This window comes from Dunckerocampus dactyliophorus, chromosome 14, assembly GCF_027744805.1.
Source record: "Dunckerocampus dactyliophorus isolate RoL2022-P2 chromosome 14, RoL_Ddac_1.1, whole genome shotgun sequence".
In the NCBI taxonomy this organism is placed as follows: domain Eukaryota; kingdom Metazoa; phylum Chordata; class Actinopteri; order Syngnathiformes; family Syngnathidae; genus Dunckerocampus; species Dunckerocampus dactyliophorus.
In genome coordinates, this window is record NC_072832.1 from 21,985,093 (window position 1) to 21,998,331 (window position 13,239).

Below are 13,239 nucleotides of genomic sequence, written 5' to 3' on the forward strand. Positions count from 1 at the left end.
TTATTGCTTAAAAAGTTGTTTCAGGCCGAATAGAGTGCAATTGTGAACATTGCCCACAACTGCCCTACAATGAACCACATATGCACCAAACCACCTAAAAAGTGCTTTAAACAGCTTGTCAGGCCGAATGAGTTACTTTTTCTCATTTTGCCTGTAACTGCCCAGCAGTACATCCCAGCATCACCAAACCACATTCACATGCAGGGGGTGAGAAGCTACACCACATATCTGAGATTTAGGCCTCTAGCACGTTCTGCTGGCTTGCAATCACTAAATCTAACAGTTATTGCTTAAAAAGTTGTTTCAGGCCGAATAGAGTGCAATTGTGAACATTGCCCACAACTGCCCTACAATGAACCACATATGCACCAAACCACCTAAAAAGTGCTTTAAACAGCTTGTCAGGCCGAATGAGTTACTTTTTCTCATTTTGCCTGTAACTGCCCAGCAGTACATCCCAGCATCACCAAACCACATTCACATGCAGGGGGTGAGAAGCTACACCACATATATGAGATTCAGGCCTCTAGCACGTTCTGCTGGCTTGCAATCACTAAATGTAACAGTTATTGCTTAAAAAGTTAATTCAGGCCGAATAGAGTGCAATTGTGAACATTGCCCACAACTGCCCTACAATGAACCACATATGCACCAAACCACCTAAAAAGTGCTTTAAACAGCTTGTCAGGCCGAATGAGTTACTTTTTCTCATTTTGCCTCTAACTGCCCAGCAGTACATCCCAGCATCACCAAACCACATTCACATGCAGGGGGTGAGAAGCTACACCACATATATGAGATTCAGGCCTCTAGCACGTTCTGCTGGCTTGCAATCACTAAATCTAACAGTTATTGCTTAAAAAGTTAATTCAGGCCGAATAGAGTGCAATTGTGAACATTGCCCACAACTGCCCTACAATGAACCACATATGCACCAAACCACCTAAAAAGTGCTTTAAACAGCTTGTCAGGCCGAATGAGTTACTTTTTCTCATTTTGCCTGTAACTGCCCAGCAGTACATCCCAGCATCACCAAACCACATTCACATGCAGGGGGTGAGAAGCTACACCACATATATGAGATTCAGGCCTCTAGCACGTTCTGCTGGCTTGCAATCACTAAATCTAACAGTTATTGCTTAAAAAGTTGTTTCAGGCCGAATAGAGTGCAATTGTGAACATTGCCCACAACTGCCCGACAATGAACCACATATGCACCAAACCACCTAAAAAGTGCTTTAAACAGCTTGTCAGGCCGAATGAGTTACTTTTTCTCATTTTGCCTGTAACTGCCCAGCAGTACATCCCAGCCTCACCAAACCACATTCACATGCAGGGGGTGAGAAGCTACACCACATATATGAGATTTAGGCCTCTAGCACGTTCTGCTGGCTTGCAATCACTAAATCTAACAGTTATTGCTTAAAAAGTTGTTTCAGACCAAATAGAGTGCAATTGTGAACATTGCCCACAACTGCCCTACAATGAACCACATATGCACCAAACCACCTAAAAATTGCTTTAAACAGCTTGTCAGGCCGAATGAGTTACTTTTTCTCATTTTGCCTGTAACTGCCCAGCAGTACATCCCAGCATCACCAAACCACATTCACATGCAGGGGGTGAGAAGCTACACCAAATATATGAGATTTAGGCCTCTAGCACGTTCTTCTGGCTTGCAATCACTAAATCTAACAGTTATTGCTTAAAAAGTTGTTTCAGGCCGAATAGAGTGCAATTGTGAACATTGCCCACAACTGCCCTACAATGAACCACATATGCACCAAACCACCTAAAAAGTGCTTTAAACAGCTTGTCAGGCCGAATGAGTTACTTTTTCTCATTTTGCCTGTAACTGCCCAGCAGTACATCCCAGCATCACCAAACCACATTCACATGCAGGGGGTGAGAAGCTACACCACATATATGAGATTTAGGCCTCTAGCACGTTCTGCTGGCTTGCAATCACTAAATCTAACAGTTATTGCTTAAAAAGTTGTTTCAGGCCGAATAGAGTGCAATTGTGAACATTGCCCACAACTGCCCTACAATGAACCACATATGCACCAAACCACCTAAAAAGTGCTTTAAACAGCTTGTCAGGCCGAATGAGTTACTTTTTCTCATTTTGCCTGTAACTGCCCAGCAGTACATCCCAGCATCACCAAACCACATTCACATGCAGGGGGTGAGAAGCTACACCACATATCTGAGATTTAGGCCTCTAGCACGTTCTGCTGGCTTGCAATCACTAAATCTAACAGTTATTGCTTAAAAAGTTGTTTCAGGCCGAATAGAGTGCAATTGTGAACATTGCCCACAACTGCCCTACAATGAACCACATATGCACCAAACCACCTAAAAAGTGCTTTAAACAGCTTGTCAGGCCGAATGAGTTACTTTTTCTCATTTTGCCTGTAACTGCCCAGCAGTACATCCCAGCATCACCAAACCACATTCACATGCAGGGGGTGAGAAGCTACACCACATATATGAGATTCAGGCCTCTAGCACGTTCTGCTGGCTTGCAATCACTAAATGTAACAGTTATTGCTTAAAAAGTTAATTCAGGCCGAATAGAGTGCAATTGTGAACATTGCCCACAACTGCCCTACAATGAACCACATATGCACCAAACCACCTAAAAAGTGCTTTAAACAGCTTGTCAGGCCGAATGAGTTACTTTTTCTCATTTTGCCTGTAACTGCCCAGCAGTACATCCCAGCATCACCAAACCACATTCACATGCAGGGGGTGAGAAGCTACACCACATATATGAGATTCAGGCCTCTAGCACGTTCTGCTGGCTTGCAATCACTAAATCTAACAGTTATTGCTTAAAAAGTTGTTTCAGGCCGAATAGAGTGCAATTGTGAACATTGCCCACAACTGCCCTACAATGAACCACATATGCACCAAACCACCTAAAAAGTGCTTTAAACAGCTTGTCAAGCCGAATGAGTTACTTTTTCTCATTTTGCCTCTAACTGCCCAGCAGTACATCCCAGCATCACCAAACCACATTCACATGCAGGGGGTGAGAAGCTACACCACATATATGAGATTTAGGCCTCTAGCACGTTCTGCTGGCCTGCAATCACTAAATCTAACAGTTATTGCTTAAAAAGTTGTTTCAGACCAAATAGAGTGCAATTGTGAACATTGCCCACAACTGCCCTACAATGAACCACATATGCACCAAACCACCTAAAAAGTGCTTTAAACAGCTTGTCAGGCCGAATGAGTTACTTTTTCTCATTTTGCCTCTAACTGCCCAGCAGTACATCCCAGCATCACCAAACCACATTCACATGCAGGGAGTGAGAAGCTACACCACATATATGAGATTTAGGCCTATAGCACGTTCTGCTGGCTTGCAATCACTAAATCTAACAGTTATTGCTTAAAAAGTTGTTTCAGGCCGAATAGAGTGCAATCGTGAACATTGCCCACAACTGCCCTACAATGAACCACATATGCACCAAACCACCTAAAAAGTGCTTTAAACAGCTTGTCAGGCCGAATGAGTTACTTTTTCTCATTTTGCCTGTAACTGCCCAGCAGTACATCCCAGCATCACCAAACCACATTCACATGCAGGGGGTGAGAAGCTACACCACATATATGAGATTCAGGCCTCTAGCACGTTCTGCTGGCTTGCAATCACTAAATCTAACAGTTATTGCTTAAAAAGTTGTTTCAGGCCGAATAGAGTGCAATTGTGAACATTGCCCACAACTGCCCTACAATGAACCACATATGCACCAAACCACCTAAAAAGTGCTTTAAACAGCTTGTCAGGCCGAATGAGTTACTTTTTCTCATTTTGCCTGTAACTGCCCAGCAGTACATCCCAGCATCACCAAACCACATTCACATGCAGTGGGTGAGAAGCTACACCACATATATGAGATTCAGGCCTCTAGCACGTTCTGCTGGCTTGCAATCACTAAATCTAACAGTTATTGCTTAAAAAGTTGTTTCAGGCCGAATAGAGTGCAATTGTGAACATTGCCCACAACTGCCCGACAATGAACCACATATGCACCAAACCACCTAAAAAGTGCTTTAAACAGCTTGTCAGGCCGAATGAGTTACTTTTTCTCATTTTGCCTGTAACTGCCCAGCAGTACATCCCAGCATCACCAAACCACATTCACATGCAGGGGGTGAGAAGCTACACCACATATATGAGATTTAGGCCTCTAGCACGTTCTGCTGGCTAACAGTTATTGCTTAAAAAGTTGTTTCAGACCAAATAGAGTGCAATTGTGAACATTGCCCACAACTGCCCTACAATGAACCACATATGCACCAAACCACCTAAAAAGTGCTTTAAACAGCTTGTCAGGCCGAATGAGTTACTTTTTCTCATTTTGCCTGTAACTGCCCAGCAGTACATCCCAGCATCACCAAACCACATTCACATGCAGGGGGTGAGAAGCTACACCACATATATGAGATTCAGGCCTCTAGCACGTTCTGCTGGCTTGCAATCACTAAATCTAACAGTTATTGCTTAAAAAGTTGTTTCAGGCCGAATAGAGTGCAATTGTGAACATTGCCCACAACTGCCCTACAATGAACCACATATGCACCAAACCACCTAAAAAGTGCTTTAAACAGCTTGTCAAGCCGAATGAGTTACTTTTTCTCATTTTGCCTCTAACTGCCCAGCAGTACATCCCAGCATCACCAAACCACATTCACATGCAGGGGGTGAGAAGCTACACCAAATATATGAGATTTAGGCCTCTAGCACGTTCTGCTGGCTTGCAATCACTAAATCTAACAGTTATTGCTTAAAAAGTTAATTCAGGCCGAATAGAGTGCAATTGTGAATATTGCCCACAACTGCCCTACAATGAACCACATATGCACCAAACCACCTAAAAAGTGCTTTAAACAGCTTGTCAGGCCGAATGAGTTACTTTTTCTCATTTTGCCTGTAACTGCCCAGCAGTACATCCCAGCATCACCAAACCACATTCACATGCAGGGGGTGAGAAGCTACACCACATATATGAGATTCAGGCCTCTAGCACGTTCTGCTGGCTTGCAATCACTAAATCTAACAGTTATTGCTTAAAAAGTTAATTCAGGCCGAATAGAGTGCAATTGTGAACATTGCCAACAACTGCCCTACAATGAACCACATATGCACCAAACCACCTAAAAAGTGCTTTAAACAGCTTGTCAGGCCGAATGAGTTACTTTTTCTCATTTTGCCTGTAACTGCCCAGCAGTACATCCCAGCATCACCAAACCACATTCACATGCAGGGGGTGAGAAGCTACACCACATATATGGGATTCAGGCCTCTAGCACGTTCTGCTGGCTTGCAATCACTAAATCTAACAGTTATTGCTTAAAAAGTTGTTTCAGGCCGAATAGAGTGCAATTGTGAACATTGCCCACAACTGCCCTACAATGAACCACATATGCACCAAACCACCTAAAAAGTGCTTTAAACAGCTTGTCAGGCCGAATGAGTTACTTTTTCTCATTTTGCCTGTAACTGCCCAGCAGTACATCCCAGCATCACCAAACCACATTCACATGCAGGGGGTGAGAAGCTACACCACATATATGAGATTCAGGCCTCTAGCACGTTCTGCTGGCTTGCAATCACAAAATCTAACAGTTATTGCTTAAAAAGTTGTTTCAGGCCGAATAGAGTGCAATTGTGAACATTGCCCACAACTGCCCTACAATGAACCACATATGCACCAAACCACCTAAAAAGTGCTTTAAACAGCTTGTCAGGCCGAATGAGTTACTTTTTCTCATTTTGCCTGTAACTGCCCAGCAGTACATCCCAGCATCACCAAACCACATTCACATGCAGGGGGTGAGAAGCTACACCACATATATGAGATTTAGGCCTCTAGCACGTTCTGCTGGCTTGCAATCACTAAATCTAACAGTTATTGCTTAAAAAGTTGTTTCAGACCAAATAGAGTGCAATTGTGAACATTGCCCACAACTGCCCTACAATGAACCACATATGCACCAAACCACCTAAAAATTGCTTTAAACAGCTTGTCAGGCCGAATGAGTTACTTTTTCTCATTTTGCCTGTAACTGCCCAGCAGTACATCCCAGCATCACCAAACCACATTCACATGCAGGGGGTGAGAAGCTACACCAAATATATGAGATTTAGGCCTCTAGCACGTTCTTCTGGCTTGCAATCACTAAATCTAACAGTTATTGCTTAAAAAGTTGTTTCAGGCCGAATAGAGTGCAATTGTGAACATTGCCCACAACTGCCCTACAATGAACCACATATGCACCAAACCACCTAAAAAGTGCTTTAAACAGCTTGTCAGGCCGAATGAGTTACTTTTTCTCATTTTGCCTGTAACTGCCCAGCAGTACATCCCAGCATCACCAAACCACATTCACATGCAGGGGGTGAGAAGCTACACCACATATATGAGATTCAGGCCTCTAGCACGTTCTGCTGGCTTGCAATCACTAAATCTAACAGTTATTGCTTAAAAAGTTAATTCAGGCCGAATAGAGTGCAATTGTGAACATTGCCCACAACTGCCCTACAATGAACCACATATGCACCAAACCACCTAAAAAGTGCTTTAAACAGCTTGTCAGGCCGAATGAGTTACTTTTTCTCATTTTGCCTGTAACTGCCCAGCAGTACATCCCAGCATCACCAAACCACATTCACATGCAGGGGGTGAGAAGCTACACCACATATATGAGATTTAGGCCTCTAGCACGTTCTGCTGGCTTGCAATCACTAAATCTAACAGTTATTGCTTAAAAAGTTGTTTCAGGCCGAATAGAGTGCAATTGTGAACATTGCCCACAACTGCCCTACAATGAACCACATATGCACCAAACCACCTAAAAAGTGCTTTAAACAGCTTGTCAGGCCGAATGAGTTACTTTTTCTCATTTTGCCTGTAACTGCCCAGCAGTACATCCCAGCATCACCAAACCACATTCACATGCAGGGGGTGAGAAGCTACACCACATATATGAGATTTAGGCCTCTAGCACGTTCTGCTGGCTTGCAATCACTAAATCTAACAGTTATTGCTTAAAAAGTTGTTTCAGGCCGAATAGAGTGCAATTGTGAACATTGCCCACAACTGCCCTACAATGAACCACATATGCACCAAACCACCTAAAAAGTGCTTTAAACAGCTTGTCAGGCCGAATGAGTTACTTTTTCTCATTTTGCCTGTAACTGCCCAGCAGTACATCCCAGCATCACCAAACCACATTCACATGCAGGGGGTGAGAAGCTACACCACATATATGAGATTCAGGCCTCTAGCACGTTCTGCTGGCTTGCAATCACTAAATGTAACAGTTATTGCTTAAAAAGTTAATTCAGGCCGAATAGAGTGCAATTGTGAACATTGCCCACAACTGCCCTACAATGAACCACATATGCACCAAACCACCTAAAAAGTGCTTTAAACAGCTTGTCAGGCCGAATGAGTTACTTTTTCTCATTTTGCCTGTAACTGCCCAGCAGTACATCCCAGCATCACCAAACCACATTCACATGCAGGGGGTGAGAAGCTACACCACATATATGAGATTTAGGCCTCTAGCACGTTCTGCTGGCTTGCAATCACTAAATCTAACAGTTATTGCTTAAAAAGTTGTTTCAGGCCGAATAGAGTGCAATTGTGAACATTGCCCACAACTGCCCTACAATGAACCACATATGCACCAAACCACCTAAAAAGTGCTTTAAACAGCTTGTCAGGCCGAATGAGTTACTTTTTCTCATTTTGCCTGTAACTGCCCAGCAGTACATCCCAGCATCACCAAACCACATTCACATGCAGGGGGTGAGAAGCTACACCACATATATGAGATTTAGGCCTCTAGCACGTTCTGCTGGCTTGCAATCACTAAATCTAACAGTTATTGCTTAAAAAGTTGTTTCAGGCCGAATAGAGTGCAATTGTGAACATTGCCCACAACTGCCCTACAATGAACCACATATGCACCAAACCACCTAAAAAGTGCTTTAAACAGCTTGTCAGGCCGAATGAGTTACTTTTTCTCATTTTGCCTGTAACTGCCAAGCAGTACATCCCAGCATCACCAAACCACATTCACATGCAGGGGGTGAGAAGCTACACCACATATATGAGATTTAGGCCTCTAGCACGTTCTGCTGGCTTGCAATCACTAAATCTAACAGTTATTGCTTAAAAAGTTGTTTCAGGCCGAATAGAGTGCAATTGTGAACATTGCCCACAACTGCCCTACAATGAACCACATATGCACCAAACCACCTAAAAAGTGCTTTAAACAGCTTGTCAGGCCGAATGAGTTACTTTTTCTCGTTTTGCCTCTAACTGCCCAGCAGTACATCCCAGCATCACCAAACCACATTCACATGCAGGGGGTGAGACGCTACACCACATATATGAGATTCAGGCCTCTAGCACGTTCTGCTGGCTTGCAATCACTAAATCTAACAGTTATTGCTTAAAAAGTTAATTCAGGCCGAATAGAGTGCAATTGTGAACATTGCCCACAACTGCCCGACAATGAACCACATATGCACCAAACCACCTAAAAAGTGCTTTAAACAGCTTGTCAGGCCGAATGAGTTACTTTTTCTCATTTTGCCTGTAACTGCCCAGCAGTACATCCCAGCATCACCAAACCACATTCACATGCAGGGGGTGAGAAGCTACACCACATATATGAGATTCAGGCCTCTAGCACGTTCTGCTGGCTTGCAATCACTAAATCTAACAGTTATTGCTTAAAAAGTTAATTCAGGCCGAATAGAGTGCAATTGTGAACATTGCCCACAACTGCCCTACAATGAACCACATATGCACCAAACCACCTAAAAAGTGCTTTAAACAGCTTGTCAGGCCGAATGAGTTACTTTTTCTCATTTTGCCTGTAACTGCCCAGCAGTACATCCCAGCATCACCAAACCACATTCACATGCAGGGGGTGAGAAGCTACACCACATATATGAGATTCAGGCCTCTAGCACGTTCTGCTGGCTTGCAATCACTAAATCTAACAGTTATTGCTTAAAAAGTTGTTTCAGGCCGAATAGAGTGCAATTGTGAACATTGCCCACAACTGCCCTACAATGAACCACATATGCACCAAACCACCTAAAAAGTGCTTTAAACAGCTTGTCAGGCCGAATGAGTTACTTTTTCTCATTTTGCCTCTAACTGCCCAGCAGTACATCCCAGCATCACCAAACCACATTCACATGCAGGGGGTGAGAAGCTACACCACATATATGAGATTCAGGCCTCTAGCACGTTCTGCTGGCTTGCAATCACTAAATCTAACAGTTATTGCTTAAAAAGTTAATTCAGGCCGAATAGAGTGCAATTGTGAACATTGCCCACAACTGCCCTACAATGAACCACATATGCACCAAACCACCTAAAAAGTGCTTTAAACAGCTTGTCAAGCCGAATGAGTTACTTTTTCTCATTTTGCCTCTAACTGCCCAGCAGTACATCCCAGCATCACCAAACCACATTCACATGCAGGGGGTGAGAAGCTACACCACATATATGAGATTTAGGCCTCTAGCACGTTCTGCTGGCCTGCAATCACTAAATCTAACAGTTATTGCTTAAAAAGTTGTTTCAGACCAAATAGAGTGCAATTGTGAACATTGCCCACAACTGCCCTACAATGAACCACATATGCACCAAACCACCTAAAAAGTGCTTTAAACAGCTTGTCAGGCCGAATGAGTTACTTTTTCTCATTTTGCCTCTAACTGCCCAGCAGTACATCCCAGCATCACCAAACCACATTCACATGCAGGGAGTGAGAAGCTACACCACATATATGAGATTTAGGCCTATAGCACGTTCTGCTGGCTTGCAATCACTAAATCTAACAGTTATTGCTTAAAAAGTTGTTTCAGGCCGAATAGAGTGCAATCGTGAACATTGCCCACAACTGCCCTACAATGAACCACATATGCACCAAACCACCTAAAAAGTGCTTTAAACAGCTTGTCAGGCCGAATGAGTTACTTTTTCTCATTTTGCCTGTAACTGCCCAGCAGTACATCCCAGCATCACCAAACCACATTCACATGCAGGGGGTGAGAAGCTACACCACATATATGAGATTCAGGCCTCTAGCACGTTCTGCTGGCTTGCAATCACTAAATCTAACAGTTATTGCTTAAAAAGTTGTTTCAGGCCGAATAGAGTGCAATTGTGAACATTGCCCACAACTGCCCTACAATGAACCACATATGCACCAAACCACCTAAAAAGTGCTTTAAACAGCTTGTCAGGCCGAATGAGTTACTTTTTCTCATTTTGCCTGTAACTGCCCAGCAGTACATCCCAGCATCACCAAACCACATTCACATGCAGGGGGTGAGAAGCTACACCACATATATGAGATTCAGGCCTCTAGCACGTTCTGCTGGCTTGCAATCACTAAATCTAACAGTTATTGCTTAAAAAGTTAATTCAGGCCGAATAGAGTGCAATTGTGAACATTGCCCACAACTGCCCTACAATGAACCACATATGCACCAAACCACCTAAAAAGTGCTTCAAACAGCTTGTCAGGCCGAATGAGTTACTTTTTCTCATTTTGCCTGTAACTGCCCAGCAGTACATCCCAGCATCACCAAACCACATTCACATGCAGGGGGTGAGAAGCTACACCACATATATGAGATTCAGGCCTCTAGCACGTTCTGCTGGCTTGCAATCACTAAATCTAACAGTTATTGCTTAAAAAGTTGTTTCAGGCCGAATAGAGTGCAATTGTGAACATTGCCCACAACTGCCCTACAATGAACCACATATGCACCAAACCACCTAAAAAGTGCTTTAAACAGCTTGTCAGGCCGAATGAGTTACTTTTTCTCATTTTGCCTCTAACTGCCCAGCAGTACATCCCAGCATCACCAAACCACATTCACATGCAGGGGGTGAGAAGCTACACCACATATATGAGATTCAGGCCTCTAGCACGTTCTGCTGGCTTGCAATCACTAAATCTAACAGTTATTGCTTAAAAAGTTAATTCAGGCCGAATAGAGTGCAATTGTGAACATTGCCCACAACTGCCCTACAATGAACCACATATGCACCAAACCACCTAAAAAGTGCTTTAAACAGCTTGTCAGGCCGAATGAGTTACTTTTTCTCATTTTGCCTGTAACTGCCCAGCAGTACATCCCAGCATCACCAAACCACATTCACATGCAGGGGGTGAGAAGCTACACCACATATATGAGATTCAGGCCTCTAGCACGTTCTGCTGGCTTGCAATCACTAAATCTAACAGTTATTGCTTAAAAAGTTAATTCAGGCCGAATAGAGTGCAATTGTGAACATTGCCCACAACTGCCCTACAATGAACCACATATGCACCAAACCACCTAAAAAGTGCTTTAAACAGCTTGTCAGGCCGAATGAGTTACTTTTTCTCATTTTGCCTGTAACTGCCCAGCAGTACATCCCAGCATCACCAAACCACATTCACATGCAGGGGGTGAGAAGCTACACCACATATATGAGATTCAGGCCTCTAGCACGTTCTGCTGGCTTGCAATCACTAAATCTAACAGTTATTGCTTAAAAAGTTGTTTCAGGCCGAATAGAGTGCAATTGTGAACATTGCCCACAACTGCCCTACAATGAACCACATATGCACCAAACCACCTAAAAAGTGCTTTAAACAGCTTGTCAAGCCGAATGAGTTACTTTTTCTCATTTTGCCTCTAACTGCCCAGCAGTACATCCCAGCATCACCAAACCACATTCACATGCAGGGGGTGAGAAGTTACACCACATATATGAGATTTAGGCCTCTAGCACGTTCTGCTGGCTTGCAATCACTAAATCTAACAGTTATTGCTTAAAAAGTTGTTTCAGACCAAATAGAGTGCAATTGTGAACATTGCCCACAACTGCCCTACAATGAACCACATATGCACCAAACCACCTAAAAAGTGCTTTAAACAGCTTGTCAGGCCGAATGAGTTACTTTTTCTCATTTTGCCTCTAACTGCCCAGCAGTACATCCCAGCATCACCAAACCACATTCACATGCAGGGAGTGAGAAGCTACACCACATATATGAGATTTAGGCCTATAGCACGTTCTGCTGGCTTGCAATCACTAAATCTAACAGTTATTGCTTAAAAAGTTGTTTCAGGCCGAATAGAGTGCAATCGTGAACATTGCCCACAACTGCCCTACAATGAACCACATATGCACCAAACCACCTAAAAAGTGCTTTAAACAGCTTGTCAGGCCGAATGAGTTACTTTTTCTCATTTTGCCTGTAACTGCCCAGCAGTACATCCCAGCATCACCAAACCACATTCACATGCAGGGGGTGAGAAGCTACACCACATATATGAGATTCAGGCCTCTAGCACGTTCTGCTGGCTTGCAATCACTAAATCTAACAGTTATTGCTTAAAAAGTTGTTTCAGGCCGAATAGAGTGCAATTGTGAACATTGCCCACAACTGCCCTACAATGAACCACATATGCACCAAACCACCTAAAAAGTGCTTTAAACAGCTTGTCAGGCCGAATGAGTTACTTTTTCTCATTTTGCCTGTAACTGCCCAGCAGTACATCCCAGCATCACCAAACCACATTCACATGCAGGGGGTGAGAAGCTACACCACATATATGAGATTTAGGCCTCTAGCACGTTCTGCTGGCTTGCAATCACTAAATCTAACAGTTATTGCTTAAAAAGTTGTTTCAGACCAAATAGAGTGCAATTGTGAACATTGCCCACAACTGCCCTACAATGAACCACATATGCACCAAACCACCTAAAAATTGCTTTAAACAGCTTGTCAGGCCGAATGAGTTACTTTTTCTCATTTTGCCTGTAACTGCCCAGCAGTACATCCCAGCATCACCAAACCACATTCACATGCAGGGGGTGAGAAGCTACACCAAATATATGAGATTTAGGCCTCTAGCACGTTCTTCTGGCTTGCAATCACTAAATCTAACAGTTATTGCTTAAAAAGTTGTTTCAGGCCGAATAGAGTGCAATTGTGAACATTGCCCACAACTGCCCTACAATGAACCACATATGCACCAAACCACCTAAAAAGTGCTTTAAACAGCTTGTCAGGCCGAATGAGTTACTTTTTCTCATTTTGCCTGTAACTGCCCAGCAGTACATCCCAGCATCACCAAACCACATTCACATGCAGGGGGTGAGAAGCTACACCACATATATGAGATTC